The sequence below is a fragment of the Stegodyphus dumicola genome, chromosome 1 (genome assembly GCF_044657685.1).
Source record: "Stegodyphus dumicola isolate Sdum_Otavi_A_Nest chromosome 1, ASM4465768v1".
Taxonomy (NCBI): Eukaryota; Metazoa; Arthropoda; class Arachnida; order Araneae; family Eresidae; genus Stegodyphus; species Stegodyphus dumicola.
The window spans coordinates 37,743,265-37,756,544 of record NC_140768.1 but is presented as its reverse complement, the minus strand read 5'-3'; the positions used below and the strand labels follow the sequence as shown (position 1 = coordinate 37,756,544).

The 13,280-nt window shown below is 33.8% G+C and overlaps 1 long non-coding RNA gene across 1 annotated transcript in view; it reads left to right on the top strand.

The window, feature by feature from the left end:
- Positions 1-11,147, top strand: part of LOC146999064 (uncharacterized) — a 172,811-nt gene extending 161,664 nt beyond the window's left edge. The window contains exon 3 of the long non-coding RNA XR_015040443.1: positions 10,622-11,147. This is a non-coding gene — a long non-coding RNA (uncharacterized LOC146999064). The remainder of the gene's footprint in view (positions 1-10,621) is intronic.
- The last annotated feature ends 2,133 nt before the right edge of the window (positions 11,148-13,280 follow it).

Genomic DNA, 13,280 nt, shown 5'->3' with positions numbered 1-13,280 from the left:
TAGAAATAAGCAGAGATATTATTACTTTTCCATTATGCTTTATTTCCTTATAATTTTACTTAATATTCATTTACATTCATCCAATACGAAAGCTATGTATGGAAAGTTATGTATGTACAGAGAAAACAACATTACACGCTACGAAAAACAAAGGGCCGCTGGGGAGAAATTTTCGCTGACAGGAGAAGACGGCGAAAGGGTTAAATACTCATTTCTACCTTATTTGCATAAATCGTAATCCTGAAAACTTATTCTGGCAGGGAAATGTAGGTGAGAAACTGTAAGATAAAGAAAAGGCTTGTTCCAAAGTAAAAATAACCATTGGAAAAATAAAGCCCTACAAAAGATTCAGAATAAAGGAAAATATCATAGAGTTTTGAGAATATTCCCTATTTGGAATTTTGTATTTTACATTGATTCCATCAGTGTATGCAAATACTGAAAATGTATGGTATCGTCTATTTGACAAGGAGGGAAATGTGAGTTACATTAAACATTCACTATATCAATATCAACTATATATCAATCACTGAGGCAATCTCCCATTAAGTTATACCCGAATTAATTCAAATGAGTTCACATGTTGTGTCTGTTAATTATCTGTGACGATCTGCAATGCAGAAAATTTGACACGCGTGCAAAATTTTGTCTTAGTTATGTGAGTAATTGCATTCTCTCTATTAAATAAAGTAATGTTTTGTAAAATTTTAGCATTGTGATTTAGTATAGTTTAAATTCTTTTTTAATTAATTTTATGCAAAATGATGTTGTTACTTAAAATGCAGATTAATGTTATTTAGGTGAATTTTCATTTTACTTTCTGTTGTTTTAAATACAAAGAACTGAATAGAAGTTTATGAGAGTCTAGGCTTTAATCTGAAAGTGTGATTTTATTTTGCTTTCTTAAATACTTTCTGTTTAGGTTTGCAATGGTAATGCAATAAAATTTACACTTTTACACGGAGAAAACGTTCAGCAAAACTGTTTCGGTAACTTTTCCTGCGTGCAACATATAATTCTAGTTGTTATACTTACTTATTCCTTTAGTGAAGCCAAATATCTTGCAGTCAATACAGGAATTTGAAACAGAGGATCTTTCGAAAAAGTACGTTTAATGCTTTAACATCAGAAATTAAAATTACAATTTGCTTTATGATTATATAGCTCAATATCATCGAAAAGGACAAATTTGCTTTAAGACAAATTGCTAGAAGGTAGAGGAAGAAGAAGAAGGCCTCTAGAAGGTTTGTAGGTAGAGGAAGGCATAATTGCAATAGTTATTCAAATATGTAAGTTCTCATACAGTTCTGTTAAGTACTTAATTATCAGCATACGGTAACTTGTGCATGATGGAAGTTATAATTTATTAAATCTGATTTCCAACGGTATAATTCATGCAAAGCTATTCAAATGGCAACTTGATTAGATTATTATGAAGCGGGAGACTAGAAAAATGTGCATTGCTCTCGTCTGGACTCGAACCCTGGATCTCTCGAATACGCGTCGAATATGCTTCTAATTACACCATGAAGGCATGCGGAAAGGAGGGAGAAAACACCTTATATACCGGGTGGCCATAATTAAACTGACAGTGCTCACAGAGTTCTATAGCGCGATCTATTTGCGAGAATGACGCTACATTTTGTAGGAAGATTAAACAAGACGGGGGACGAAGGATTCCGCGAAAAAACAAATTAGTTCCAAAAATCATCGCTGGGGGAATATTTGGCGCTGTGTAATAGAAAATAGAATGTTAACAAATGCAAATCAATACGGAAATTACCTTTTATTTTGCATTCAAATGACATTCAATGTGGCTGCCGTTGTTGTGGCCCACACATTGCATTCTGTGCACAGTATGCACAACAGCAGAAAGTAACATGTCTGCAGGAATCTCCCGTACAGTCCGTGATATGTTATCCTTCAACGTAGCCAGGTACTGGACCACTCCTTGATAGACCTTGGACTTAAGGTAACCCCATAGCCAGAAGTCGCATGGGGTAAATAGCGGCTAATGACTCTTTCTCTTGCGAATTTCTGTCGTAGAGTCTGTTGCACCCGTACAGCAAAGTGTGGAGGGGCTCCATCTTGCATGAAAATGATTTACCCCAAGCATTGTCTTTGCTGAAGTGCCGGAATGACAAAGCTGTTCAACATGTGGCGATATTTCTCTCCGGTAACAGAACAGGTTTCCGGTCCTGTCGGAGTAATGTTCTCATAGAAGAATGGACCTACGATAAATTCCGCTGTGAACTCACACCAAACAGTTACCTGTGGTGAATGTAGGGGAATTGCTGTGACTGCATGTGGTGATTTGTTATCTCAAATTCGGCAGTTATGGGTATTCATAGTTCCATTCAAGGTGAGAGCAAAAGAAAGGTGAGAGCAAAAGTCAATCGCTTATCATGGTCGGAGTACAGTAACTCCTGTACACGGCTGATCTTTTACGGATAGAAGTTGATAATCTTTCGTAAGATTTTCCATACAGTACTGTAAGGCATATCCATATTCCGAGCTACTCCACGAGCGCTAGAGGTGGCAGCAATAATGTCTGGTCCTCTGTCGACAATCGCCGTGGCAACTTCTTCGATTGTATCCTGTGGTTACAGGCTTTCGTCCTCTGCCTGACTGAACCTTCAGAGAACCTGTTTTCTCAAACGTCGCAACCATTGCTTTTAGCCCATTAACTGACACAGGACCGTTACCTTTACGCATTTTTTTGTGCGTTCTAAAAGCACGAAGAGCGGCTGACGCGTTGCACTGGTTGAGGTAAAATAATTTGACCAGTAACGCACGCTCGACTAAAGAAGGAGACATTGCACATAAACTTTCAATCCAATTGATTCGAAACATAGCACATTGCCTTTTAAAACCCAAGCAGCTGGCACTGTGCGAATGGATGTAACGTGAAATTTGAATAAAGAGCTTCTTCTTCTGCTCAGCGTACGTGATATTGCAGATCACGAGACTTTATCGGTGTTTATGTAGATTTTAAACTTTTTTAAAAGTGTTGCCATATTGCACTTGAACTAAATCAGAAAATGTGCATAATAAAAGGTAATTTTATTCCGTATTAATTTGCATTTGTTAACACTCTATTTTCTATTACACAGCGCCAAATATTCTCCTAACGGTGACTTTTGGAACTAATTTGTTTTTTCGCGGAATCCTTCGTCCCCCGTCTTGTTTAATCTTCCTACAAAATGTGGCGTCATTCTCGCAAATAGATCGCGCTACAGAACACTGTGAGCACTGTCAGTTTAATTATGGCCACTCGGTACTTCCCCTTTTAAAGGGCGATTGAGAATGAGGGGACCCAATCACCAAATCCTGATGGCGACGAGTTATCGACCATCATCTTTTAGTTCAGATGCCACTGTAGGGTCATTAGGTTATTTTGAAGGAGATGTGAAGAATTTGCAGTGCTCCCGCCGGGATTCGAACTTGGAGCTCTCGAATAGTTGTCTTGCCGAGTGTGCTACCGTTATACCACGAAGGTATGCTGGAAGGAAGGAGGAAGTGTCTTATAAACGTTTCATGCTTTTCCAGCTACAGGATGTTCTAGAACAATTTACAAATTATTAACTTTATGCAGCTTGCAGGTAAATATTTGCAGCTATTATTATATCTATCATCAAGTTTAAATGTTTTGTTTTTAACGGTATTCAACGTGCTCTTTTCATACCATAGTCATCACGTACATAATCCTGTCCATCTCATAAATTTTTCAATATATTTCTGTCAATTTACTAAATCACTACTCTTATCCTTAACTTCATTTCATAAATCTCCACTTGACGATTTAGAACAAAACTTCGCTCATCAGATTTACACACAAAAATGAGTTCTAAAGACCAGACAGCCATTCTCTTAACTCTTTAGCCTAAGCTCCTAATTTACCATTCCAGCATTTTGGTGGGTTATCTAAGAGAAGCCACAGGAAGTAAGATCTGGAAAGCGGAGCAGCTATTTTATGAAATGCTGATTTTCTAGCCTAACATTACGTGGAGCTTATCACTCAGGAGTTCTCGAAATAAAGATGAGCTGTATTTTGCTTTAATATACACCCGTTTGTCTCCTTCGTAAATTTTGGATTTAACCATATTTCGAGTACGTCTTCACAATTTTTCCACTAACACGGATTCCTCTAGGAGTAAATTAATACAACTGCTAGGGCCAATGACGCTGCATAGAAAACATTCCTCTTATTCAGATTCAATTCATTTGGTCATGTTGTAGGGATTTATATTTATTTTAACTAATAATTTAAATTTTAGTTCAGACTTTCCAATAAGCCTTCATTAACCTAATTATCAGGGCCAGAAGAGTTAAATTTCTTAGCGCGCGTGGAAGAATGCAAATTCTACTTTGAGGAGGAAAGTTTAAATACCGAAGGTTTGAAGGGAAGTTAGACAGTTGGGTTCTAGCTGCCGTCTCTGCTTGTAGTTACGTTTTGCTGATTCTGGTTCAAGTGGCTTAATTGCATTTATCTACTGCCACTAGAAGAAGAAGGGGGTTAGAAGGGGTTGAAGTTCGGGATCTCGCTGAGCCCTGTAGTTTAGTTTATCACTTGTTAAACATTTCAACTTTTGATTTTCAGTTACCTGCTTTTCAGTTACCGCCGAAGTAGAGGCGAAGTTTGTTAGCGTCGAGTTGACGCATTATAAATTTCAAAGAGTTAATAAAGGGTTTGAACCCTTCTTTCTGTGTAGTTTCCTGCTAGTCCTGTATCCAGTTAGAAGTTAATCCACCTGGACACTACAATGTACTATGTACTACAATGTACTTTTCTGAAAACCGTCAATGTTTTCATTGTTTTTACTACGTGTAACGTAAAGAAAAACAAATTCTCTGTGTTTACTGCATACATGGAAACGTTATAAATGTTACATCTCCCTTTTCGAGACCATTTCCCTTTTCTAAAAAATCATCTCCCCATTTAAGCACATAGCTCTCATTTCTTTGCCTGTATCCAATTAGACAAACTATATTAACTTTACGCAGTAAAAAATTGCATAACCCAAAGGTGAGGAATTTTTGAAAATTTTAAATTTAAAGGCAATATTTTGAGGTGGATTTCCTAAATTTGTAGAATAACAAAATATTATCATTTTTTCATATGGGTTTTAAGTTCATATACTTATGCGTAATCTTGTATTTATACGCAAAAGTATAGCAATCATTTGAGGATGTCCTGTAGTTTCGCACAAAGCATAGAGCAGGTAGCAGTGATCGATAGTAAAGTAATTCAGGACTATTTATTTCATTTTTAATTAACTTTTTATTACACCTATATTGTTTATTTTTAAATTATACTTGTTCATATTTTAATAAAACCAATAAATGTTAAATTAGATGTCCTTCAAATTTAAAAACAAACGTTATATAAATCTATATAAAAAGGAATTATATTATTCTCGCACTCTTCTTGAGATAAAATTTTAAGTTATGCATTAATTTAGCTTTAATGAAACTTATTTTAAACAAAATTAATAATTTCACGAACTGTCCTTAAAGCGTGGTAGTAATTATCATATTTTAATGTTTAATTACAATAATCTCCCGTTTATGTATTTCAACATATGTAAAATTGAGAACTACAGTGGAATGCCGCTACAAGTGAAAATGCTCTGAAACTGGGTTATATGAACATGTAATCATCAAGCAATTTTGAAATTGAATGGCTGGCAGTTTATCATATCCAATCGCGTTTCGTATTCTTTGCAAGCAGAGAATGTACGAAGCATAGTAAAGACTTGATTGAGAATTATCATCATGTCTTGTAAATAAATACCACAGAAACAGGGAAAGGACGTAAAGGACCCTTTTATTTGTCTCAAAATAAAAGTTAACAGACTACACCACTCGTACTTACTGAAGGGCTACTATTATAGTTTAAATTAAAGATAACGAATTAACTAAAACTAAGCAAAGTAAGTTAACTTAAAGGCTCTACAATTATAGTGACGAGCAAGTTCGCTCTGACCTAAGATCGGCGTAGCAAGACTAACGCAACGCTGCAGAATACTAATACCAAGGAGATTCAATTTAGCAACGTGGCCTTCAGCAGGCAGAAAACGTTGTGATACTATTTTCTAAAACCTTCCTTTAAATATTATCTTCTTTCTACCTCATTTGAATATCATGCGAGCTAGAAATTTATATTCTGGCGGGAAAATGGAAATGGGAAAGATAGGAGAGCCAATTAACATAAAATAACTGAGATATAAATTATATAAATATAATTATAAAAATTTTGTTGTCATTCCCTTCTTTCTATTAATAACTATAAAGTTGCACGTATTTTGCAGAAATTTAACTTTCGGGTCGTTTTATTCTCCCATCAATAACATTCGGTGTTCCATACTCAAGGACCCCATTCCGGATATGAATTCCTGGGGTATTTATCGGATTCCTTGCCAGTGTGGTTTAATTTACATTGGCCAAACCAAGAGAGCCTTAAAATTTCGCATCAAGGAACATGAGGCATATGTTAGAAGAAAAGGAAACACAGAAGTCTTCTGTTGCCCAACATTGCTGGTCCGAAAATCACACTTTCAAATTTTTTCAGGCAAAAGTATTCAAAAAACATCTTCCATTGGTGAACTGGACTTTCTAGAGGCATTTCACATTAAAAAAAATCTTTCTGTTCTAGTTAACGACCCTAATTCCAATCCATCTTTGCCTTCAGCCTTTAAAGAAATTATGTTTTAGTTCTGGTTTCATCAACAGATGGCGCCAGGGGCTTATCTCCTGTCTAGGCTTTCTTATCTTATCTTATCTAATCATTATATCTTATTTCGTTCATGTGCGCTTTTGCAACTGAGAATGATGATTCGGCAAAACCATCGAAACTAATCCTGTGAAAATTTGAAAATATAACGTTGATTTTTGTTGTTTAACTTTTAAATTAATAAAATAACTGGTTAAAACCATACGAGACCTTGCAATCTTTAGTAGTATACTTTGATGCACATTCTGAAAATTTGTCAAAAGTATTGTGAATTTTATTCATATCAAAATCTTTCCACGATTCCGAACTTTCATGCGCTATGTGCTTTACCATATTTAAATAACCTAACCTTCCCTATAAAAATTTCTATATTAAAATAATTTAGTTAATCATTTAATAATTAAAATAATTTAATTTAACATAATTTAAATTTTCCATGTGTTACAATCATTATCTAAAGTGATATCATTTTCTTCAAACTTCTTCGCTAATTTAGTATCATATCCGACAGCCGTTATTCTAAATTTGAGGCATTTTTGTATCAATTTACTTTGACATACTGTCGCTAATTTATAAAAAATACAGTTTTATCAACCCTTAGTAATATATATATTCCTTAACACTTGTGATTCCTCCCACAAAATGGCTAAAATATATAAATAAAATTATCTTTGCTCAATACGAGTTTATTCCCAACCGCTGCACAGGTTTTATGTGGCTAAGGTATTTTGCTATGAGAAACGGAATACCGCTATTTTATATAATTGGAAGACGAGATACTTTCTTTTAGAATTCTTCCACTAAAATACCTTTCCTCAGCATTTCATTTTAATTAACTAACAGACCATTCGCTTTTCGTGTGTTCTTTTTAATTATGTTTACCATTTTCCTTCAAATTTATTTCCTGCTTTTCCTGCTTTTTTCGGTTTGGATCATTTAGTAATATACTTCATTATAGTTTATTAGATGCATAGACTGGAAATAATTGATTTCTAAGGATACTTGATATCTAAGCCAAAATATGCGACCATTAATTAGTAGAGGTTTGAAATCTTGTTAACATATTTAATCTTTCTCGTTTTTGCAAAATCTGGAAACACACAATAATTTTCAGCTACATTATTTTAACATTTAAAGAGATTTTTCTAAGTGTGGCTTGTGCAGCGCTCTTAAAGATATTGTTATGTGTGTAAGGGTTTGAATGCACACAGAACCGATGATTCCTTGATAAAATTTATTTTCCCTAAGGAAACACTTTAGAGTTCTGGAACTTTTCACAAATGTACTGAGCTCTTCTCAGTATGATAGAGCACAATATATAGTTACCACTTCAAATTACTTAGAATCTTATTAAGAATTTCTAAGAACACAACGCGATGGAAAGCGCATCTAAAGAGCGAAGCTCGCATAGAGATCTCTCAGTTCTCCGAACTCAACTCTTCAATTAAAAACTGAGAAATACTCTCTTCGGGTTTATATAGCTTTCCCTCTGCCTCCAAAAAGTCTGTAGTACCTTCCATTTCTCGAAAATATTGGAATGCGGTTCAAGTTACATATATTGCACATGCGGTTCAAGTTACATATAAAGGCCGGAGAGGATTTCATAGGAATCAATTACAGTTATTCAATTACAGTACCAGGTACAGTTATACAGTGACCGGATCAAAATGTCGACAAATGGTCGCCGATTTTGGTGACTTTTGTGATATGTCACAATTTGGCAACAAAAAACATCACCAGCTGGGCGGTATCTCGGCAATTTAGCGAAATAGCGATTTATCTGAATGTTAAATAGGCTTGCCCTGTAATCTTATTTTTCCGTAAGAGCTTCATTTTTTCAAGCATTTCGTGCTGCTTTATACAAAAGATACTACAGTTTCACATATAATTTTGTAAGGATCCTAAGTTTTACTAACGTTTATTTTATTTTAAATCTTTACTATCACTTCTTATTTTCTACTTCCGGCCAGAATTAAAAGCTTTAACTTATTTATGCAAATTTGTCTTGCGAACGCCAAGTACTTAAGTTGTGGCTTTTTTGCCAAGCAAGAGAGAGGAAGGAGCTATTAGAAGCAGGCCGCTTGCCATAGTAGTTTTACTCGGTTGCTGGTAGCCTTCAAGGCCAGAGGTTTAATCCTCTTGATAATTTTAAACGTATCGTAGTGTTAGCAGTTCTCTGTACTACATACGGCTTTTTGTTAATATACGGCCAATCTTGGAGTTAGGCACTTGTTTATTAATCCAAAGTTAGTTTAGTTAGATTTTTAGTTAATATTTTTTATATTCTTACGTTCAGACCACAAGTGGTTTGTCTCTGTATTCCGAAGTTCCGGAAATCATTGTAAAGAGAGAAAAATAAAGGGTTTCGTATACCCTTCCTGTGTGTATTGTCTCCTTCCCAAATTTATTGAACATAGCTTTAGTAAGCTCCCTGTTCCGAGTCAGGACAGTTAATGTTCCCAAAGCAAGTAAGGAGGAACACAGAACCTGATAATTTCTCTAAAATTATTTACATATCTACAAAATTCATCACAATATATATATATATATTTATAGCATAATTTTCTATTATTTGCAACTTGAAAACTTAATTGCATATTATTTTAAAATACAGATTTTTGTTCTACTATTAGAATTTGTATAACAAATTAGCTTTGTCAGTATTACTCGCAAAACAGACTTTTATTTAAAGCACATAATGTGGATATTTAATCCCACTATCTTAAGCATACGAGAAACCATGGATTGAGTGTTTCTATGACCAAGTTTCACATTATGAAGACATGATTACTTTCGTTTAGTTACCTATTGCAGTAAAGTTTAGGAAAGTTAAATAATGCCACAGTTTTAAATCTATTTAATTGATACGAAACATAATTGATGCAATTTTAATGTGATTGATTCTAACTAATGTTATTCTGATTTTCTTATTTAAAATTCTGGATCAAAAAGAAAGAGTTTCATTATGTGGGTCGAATAGAACAAAAAGTTGAAATATTTATATGTCTTTGATATTGCATCGGAAAATTAATGAAATAGTAATGAAAATACCTGCTACTTTCTATTATCATTATTGTTTAAACTTTCATTCTTGTTTTTATTAGTACTACTGTATTTTTCTGATTTCTTTTCTTTAAAAAACATATGCCTGTTATAATTTTCATTTTAACTTAATTGAGGAAGTTGCTTTCCAGAACATTTATGCAGATTCATTTTAAAAATTAGGTTTTAAGCAAAATAAACGTTTACAGATGTATATGTATGAAAACGAACAGAATTGGTAATGGTAAATTGTTGACTGTATGTCATTTGTTGCCGTCTTGATGATAATGCATATGACAGACAATTTATATTATTAATGAATTTACACGTTTTTTATTTCGATACTTATTTTCGTTTGCATTTTTAATTTACCAGATTTCTTTCATTTGCTTTACATTCCGGTGGTATTTTACTGCCGAACTACATATGTATGTTTCCAGCAATATATAAATCTCATGAAGTTTGAAATATTTTATTCTGACTCTTTGTATCATTGTGATATATATAAAGGTTATCGGTATGTCTTTTGTATATCAAAAGGTACTAGGAATTTACATTTTTCTTCCTGTGAGTGTGGAAAACTAATTTGCTTGCCAACAGGCTTATATGTTGAAAAATTACATTGATAGTCGCACGTCTTCCTTTAATATACATTTCTAAATATCTTAAAGTTATGTTAAAAAGAAATTTAGTGAACAACAGAACACAAAATGTTTCTTAATACAAGTAGAAAAATGTACATTAATTCTTTTGTGAAACAAGTAGTATTTCTTTCTCAGTATAACTCCAATCTGCATTTCAGAAATTTTTGCCATCAGGACTACTGATTCATTTACTCTATTACAGTTTGCCGGCATGCTGGTCGCCTAGATGTGCTGTTTTTCTTTCCCAAAGTTGCTTCTCCGACGAGCCTGCCTGCCCCTTGTGCAATCATTGATCTCGAGTGTTGGCAAACGGACTCCAACCGCTACTAATTTTCCACTCGTCGTTTACCACCCTCCTTGACTGCCTGTTTGCTCTGTCGATGCTAGTCCACGTTGTTTCTGCTCATGATATTGGATAATATCACAGATACTATCCAATGATATTGGACAATATTCTTAATAAATTTTTATTTATTTCCCGAATACTGGTATTAAAATAACTTGCATGGCACTATGAAATCCTGCTTCGAACCACACAGCAGCTTTATAACGTCCACCTTCCTCCATGTAAAACAGGATTAATTCAAATCCTATCATCTTACATTTGTTGTTTGCTCTGAAGCCAGAATCAAGACTAGAACTATAGTGCTCAAAGATTCTATCTCTGATAAACAGAAGCTTTATGCTGTGTCTACTTATAACTTAGTTATATCATTTTGAGTCCAAAAACTTTCAATAATATGATAAGTACTGTAATGTCCCAACCTATAATTTACAGCTAAATGTGTGGAACATTGAGAACTGGTAAGCGAATAATCGTTCAGTTCAGAAAGATAGAAACGTAACCTCACGAAGAGTTAATTACCCTTTATTGCTCAAATAAAGTTCACAGTCGGTTCTCTCTCAAGACGTATAGAAAAGCCTATACTTGGGCTTGAACTCAAGGATGCTAAAAAACAAAACTTAACTAGTAAATTAAAGAGATATAGCCGAAGCTATCCCAACTCTACAGGAATTGGTCTCTTAACACTAACTAAACGACAGAGCTATCAAGGGTCAGGGCCTAAAGTGCAGCCGAGCACGCGCGCTGGACAGAATCTCTGGCTCTCTAACGAAGTCGGTAGAATTTTAACTTTAAGTACCTGCTCTTCCTTCATTTGCATTTAACAGCAATTTTGAAAACACGTTACAGCTACAGCTCTACATTATTTCCAGTAAAAAAAGGCTTATCCCATAATGCCCAAATTATTTTTTTTTTTGTTGGCTATGCTTAATATCATACTAATCTTGGAAAAAATTGTTACTAACATCAAACGATCGATCTAGACACCCTCGGAAAAGGAATAAATGAATTTATCTTGCAACACTTTCCTAGATGCCAGTTACTAAAGTTAGATGCGAGTTCGGCAAGATGATGTTTCCGGAAGTTTTGAGTATTTCATGCTTTTCCGGTAACTCATACAATAATGAGATCTGCTTTGTTATGCTACATGAATTATTGAGATGCTTCCACTATGTGCTGAATGATTCTGACAGCAGCAAAATACGTTTCTTGTCGATTTACTTGGAAAGTATTTTGTAACTTTTTCTCATTTTGTCCTGGGAATCATTATCATAAAATAAATAAAGACAATATTTTGATTCTTAATTCAAGTAAACCAATGTAACAACGTTTCATTAAAGGAGATATAGCAGTTCCTTCGCATTAATCACAAGAATGAAATTATTAATGGTGGCTCTTTTTTAGGTTCTGGGAAATTTCCTTTGATAATACTTGTATTACCTGATGTTCGGTTATTCATCAACTTTTATTCATTTTAAAATCACTGCTGCATACAAACCAATATTTCTAATTTATATTTAGTAAGACATATTAATTAAACTAAATTAGAAAGTTATAGAGCGTGTTTACACATTTTTGGAACGAATTCGGGGAAGTTTAATTAATGCAAAGATTATTTTTAAAGTGTCGATTTAATAGGCTTTGTTCTGAACTATAATTTTGCATCTGATTTCCATGATAGATAAGCTTTTCACAAAATTTCCAGGGGTACTGGCTTCCATTTCATTTACACTACTTTCCAAAGTACATAAATTTTGGTGGCTTTACGCTTAGAAAGACTTACAGACCATTGCCTTAATAGTCCGTAAACAAAACATCAAGCAACTTCGCAAAAATACGTTGAAAATGTGTGTATGCAATACCTGTTTCAGTATTCAATTTTTCAAGTAATTCAGTGAGAAACGAGAAAATAAAGGAAAAGCTTGTTCCAAAATAAAAATAACTAAAATAAACCCCTACAAATTAATTGATAGAAAATCACACGCATAATCTTTCCTTTAGTCTTTAAGTGAACAATTCTTTTCTAATTTTAAAAAGTAACAAAAATAAAGGATATTTCAAATCAGTGCTTAAAATGTATAGAAATATGAATTTTATAATTAATATTTCATGTGAAATATAAGATGAAATATTTAGTGTTTAGGCCAGCATTACTGGAGTAATGTGAAATGTGCATTAAATTCGATTTATTTATGTTTTAAAAAACTTTTTAGATATATCATGATGTCAGGTGTTTGAATTTCGTAAATCTATGTGTATTGATCAAACATTTACGGACTTAAAATAATTTCCCATTGACCTTCTGAGAATAAACTCATAAAGAACGATAGTAAAGCATTTTCTAAATTACTGTTTTGCGTGACGTAAGTTTTCAACCTGTTTAAACTAAGGAACTACAAGCAAAGTTCAAGAACCATTCGCCGCCAGGCCAAGAGTAGCTAAAGTATTAGTGCATGCTTTCCGGCATCCCTGATTTAATAGTAGAAAATGTTTCAATGTTTTTAGTATGATGGGTGGA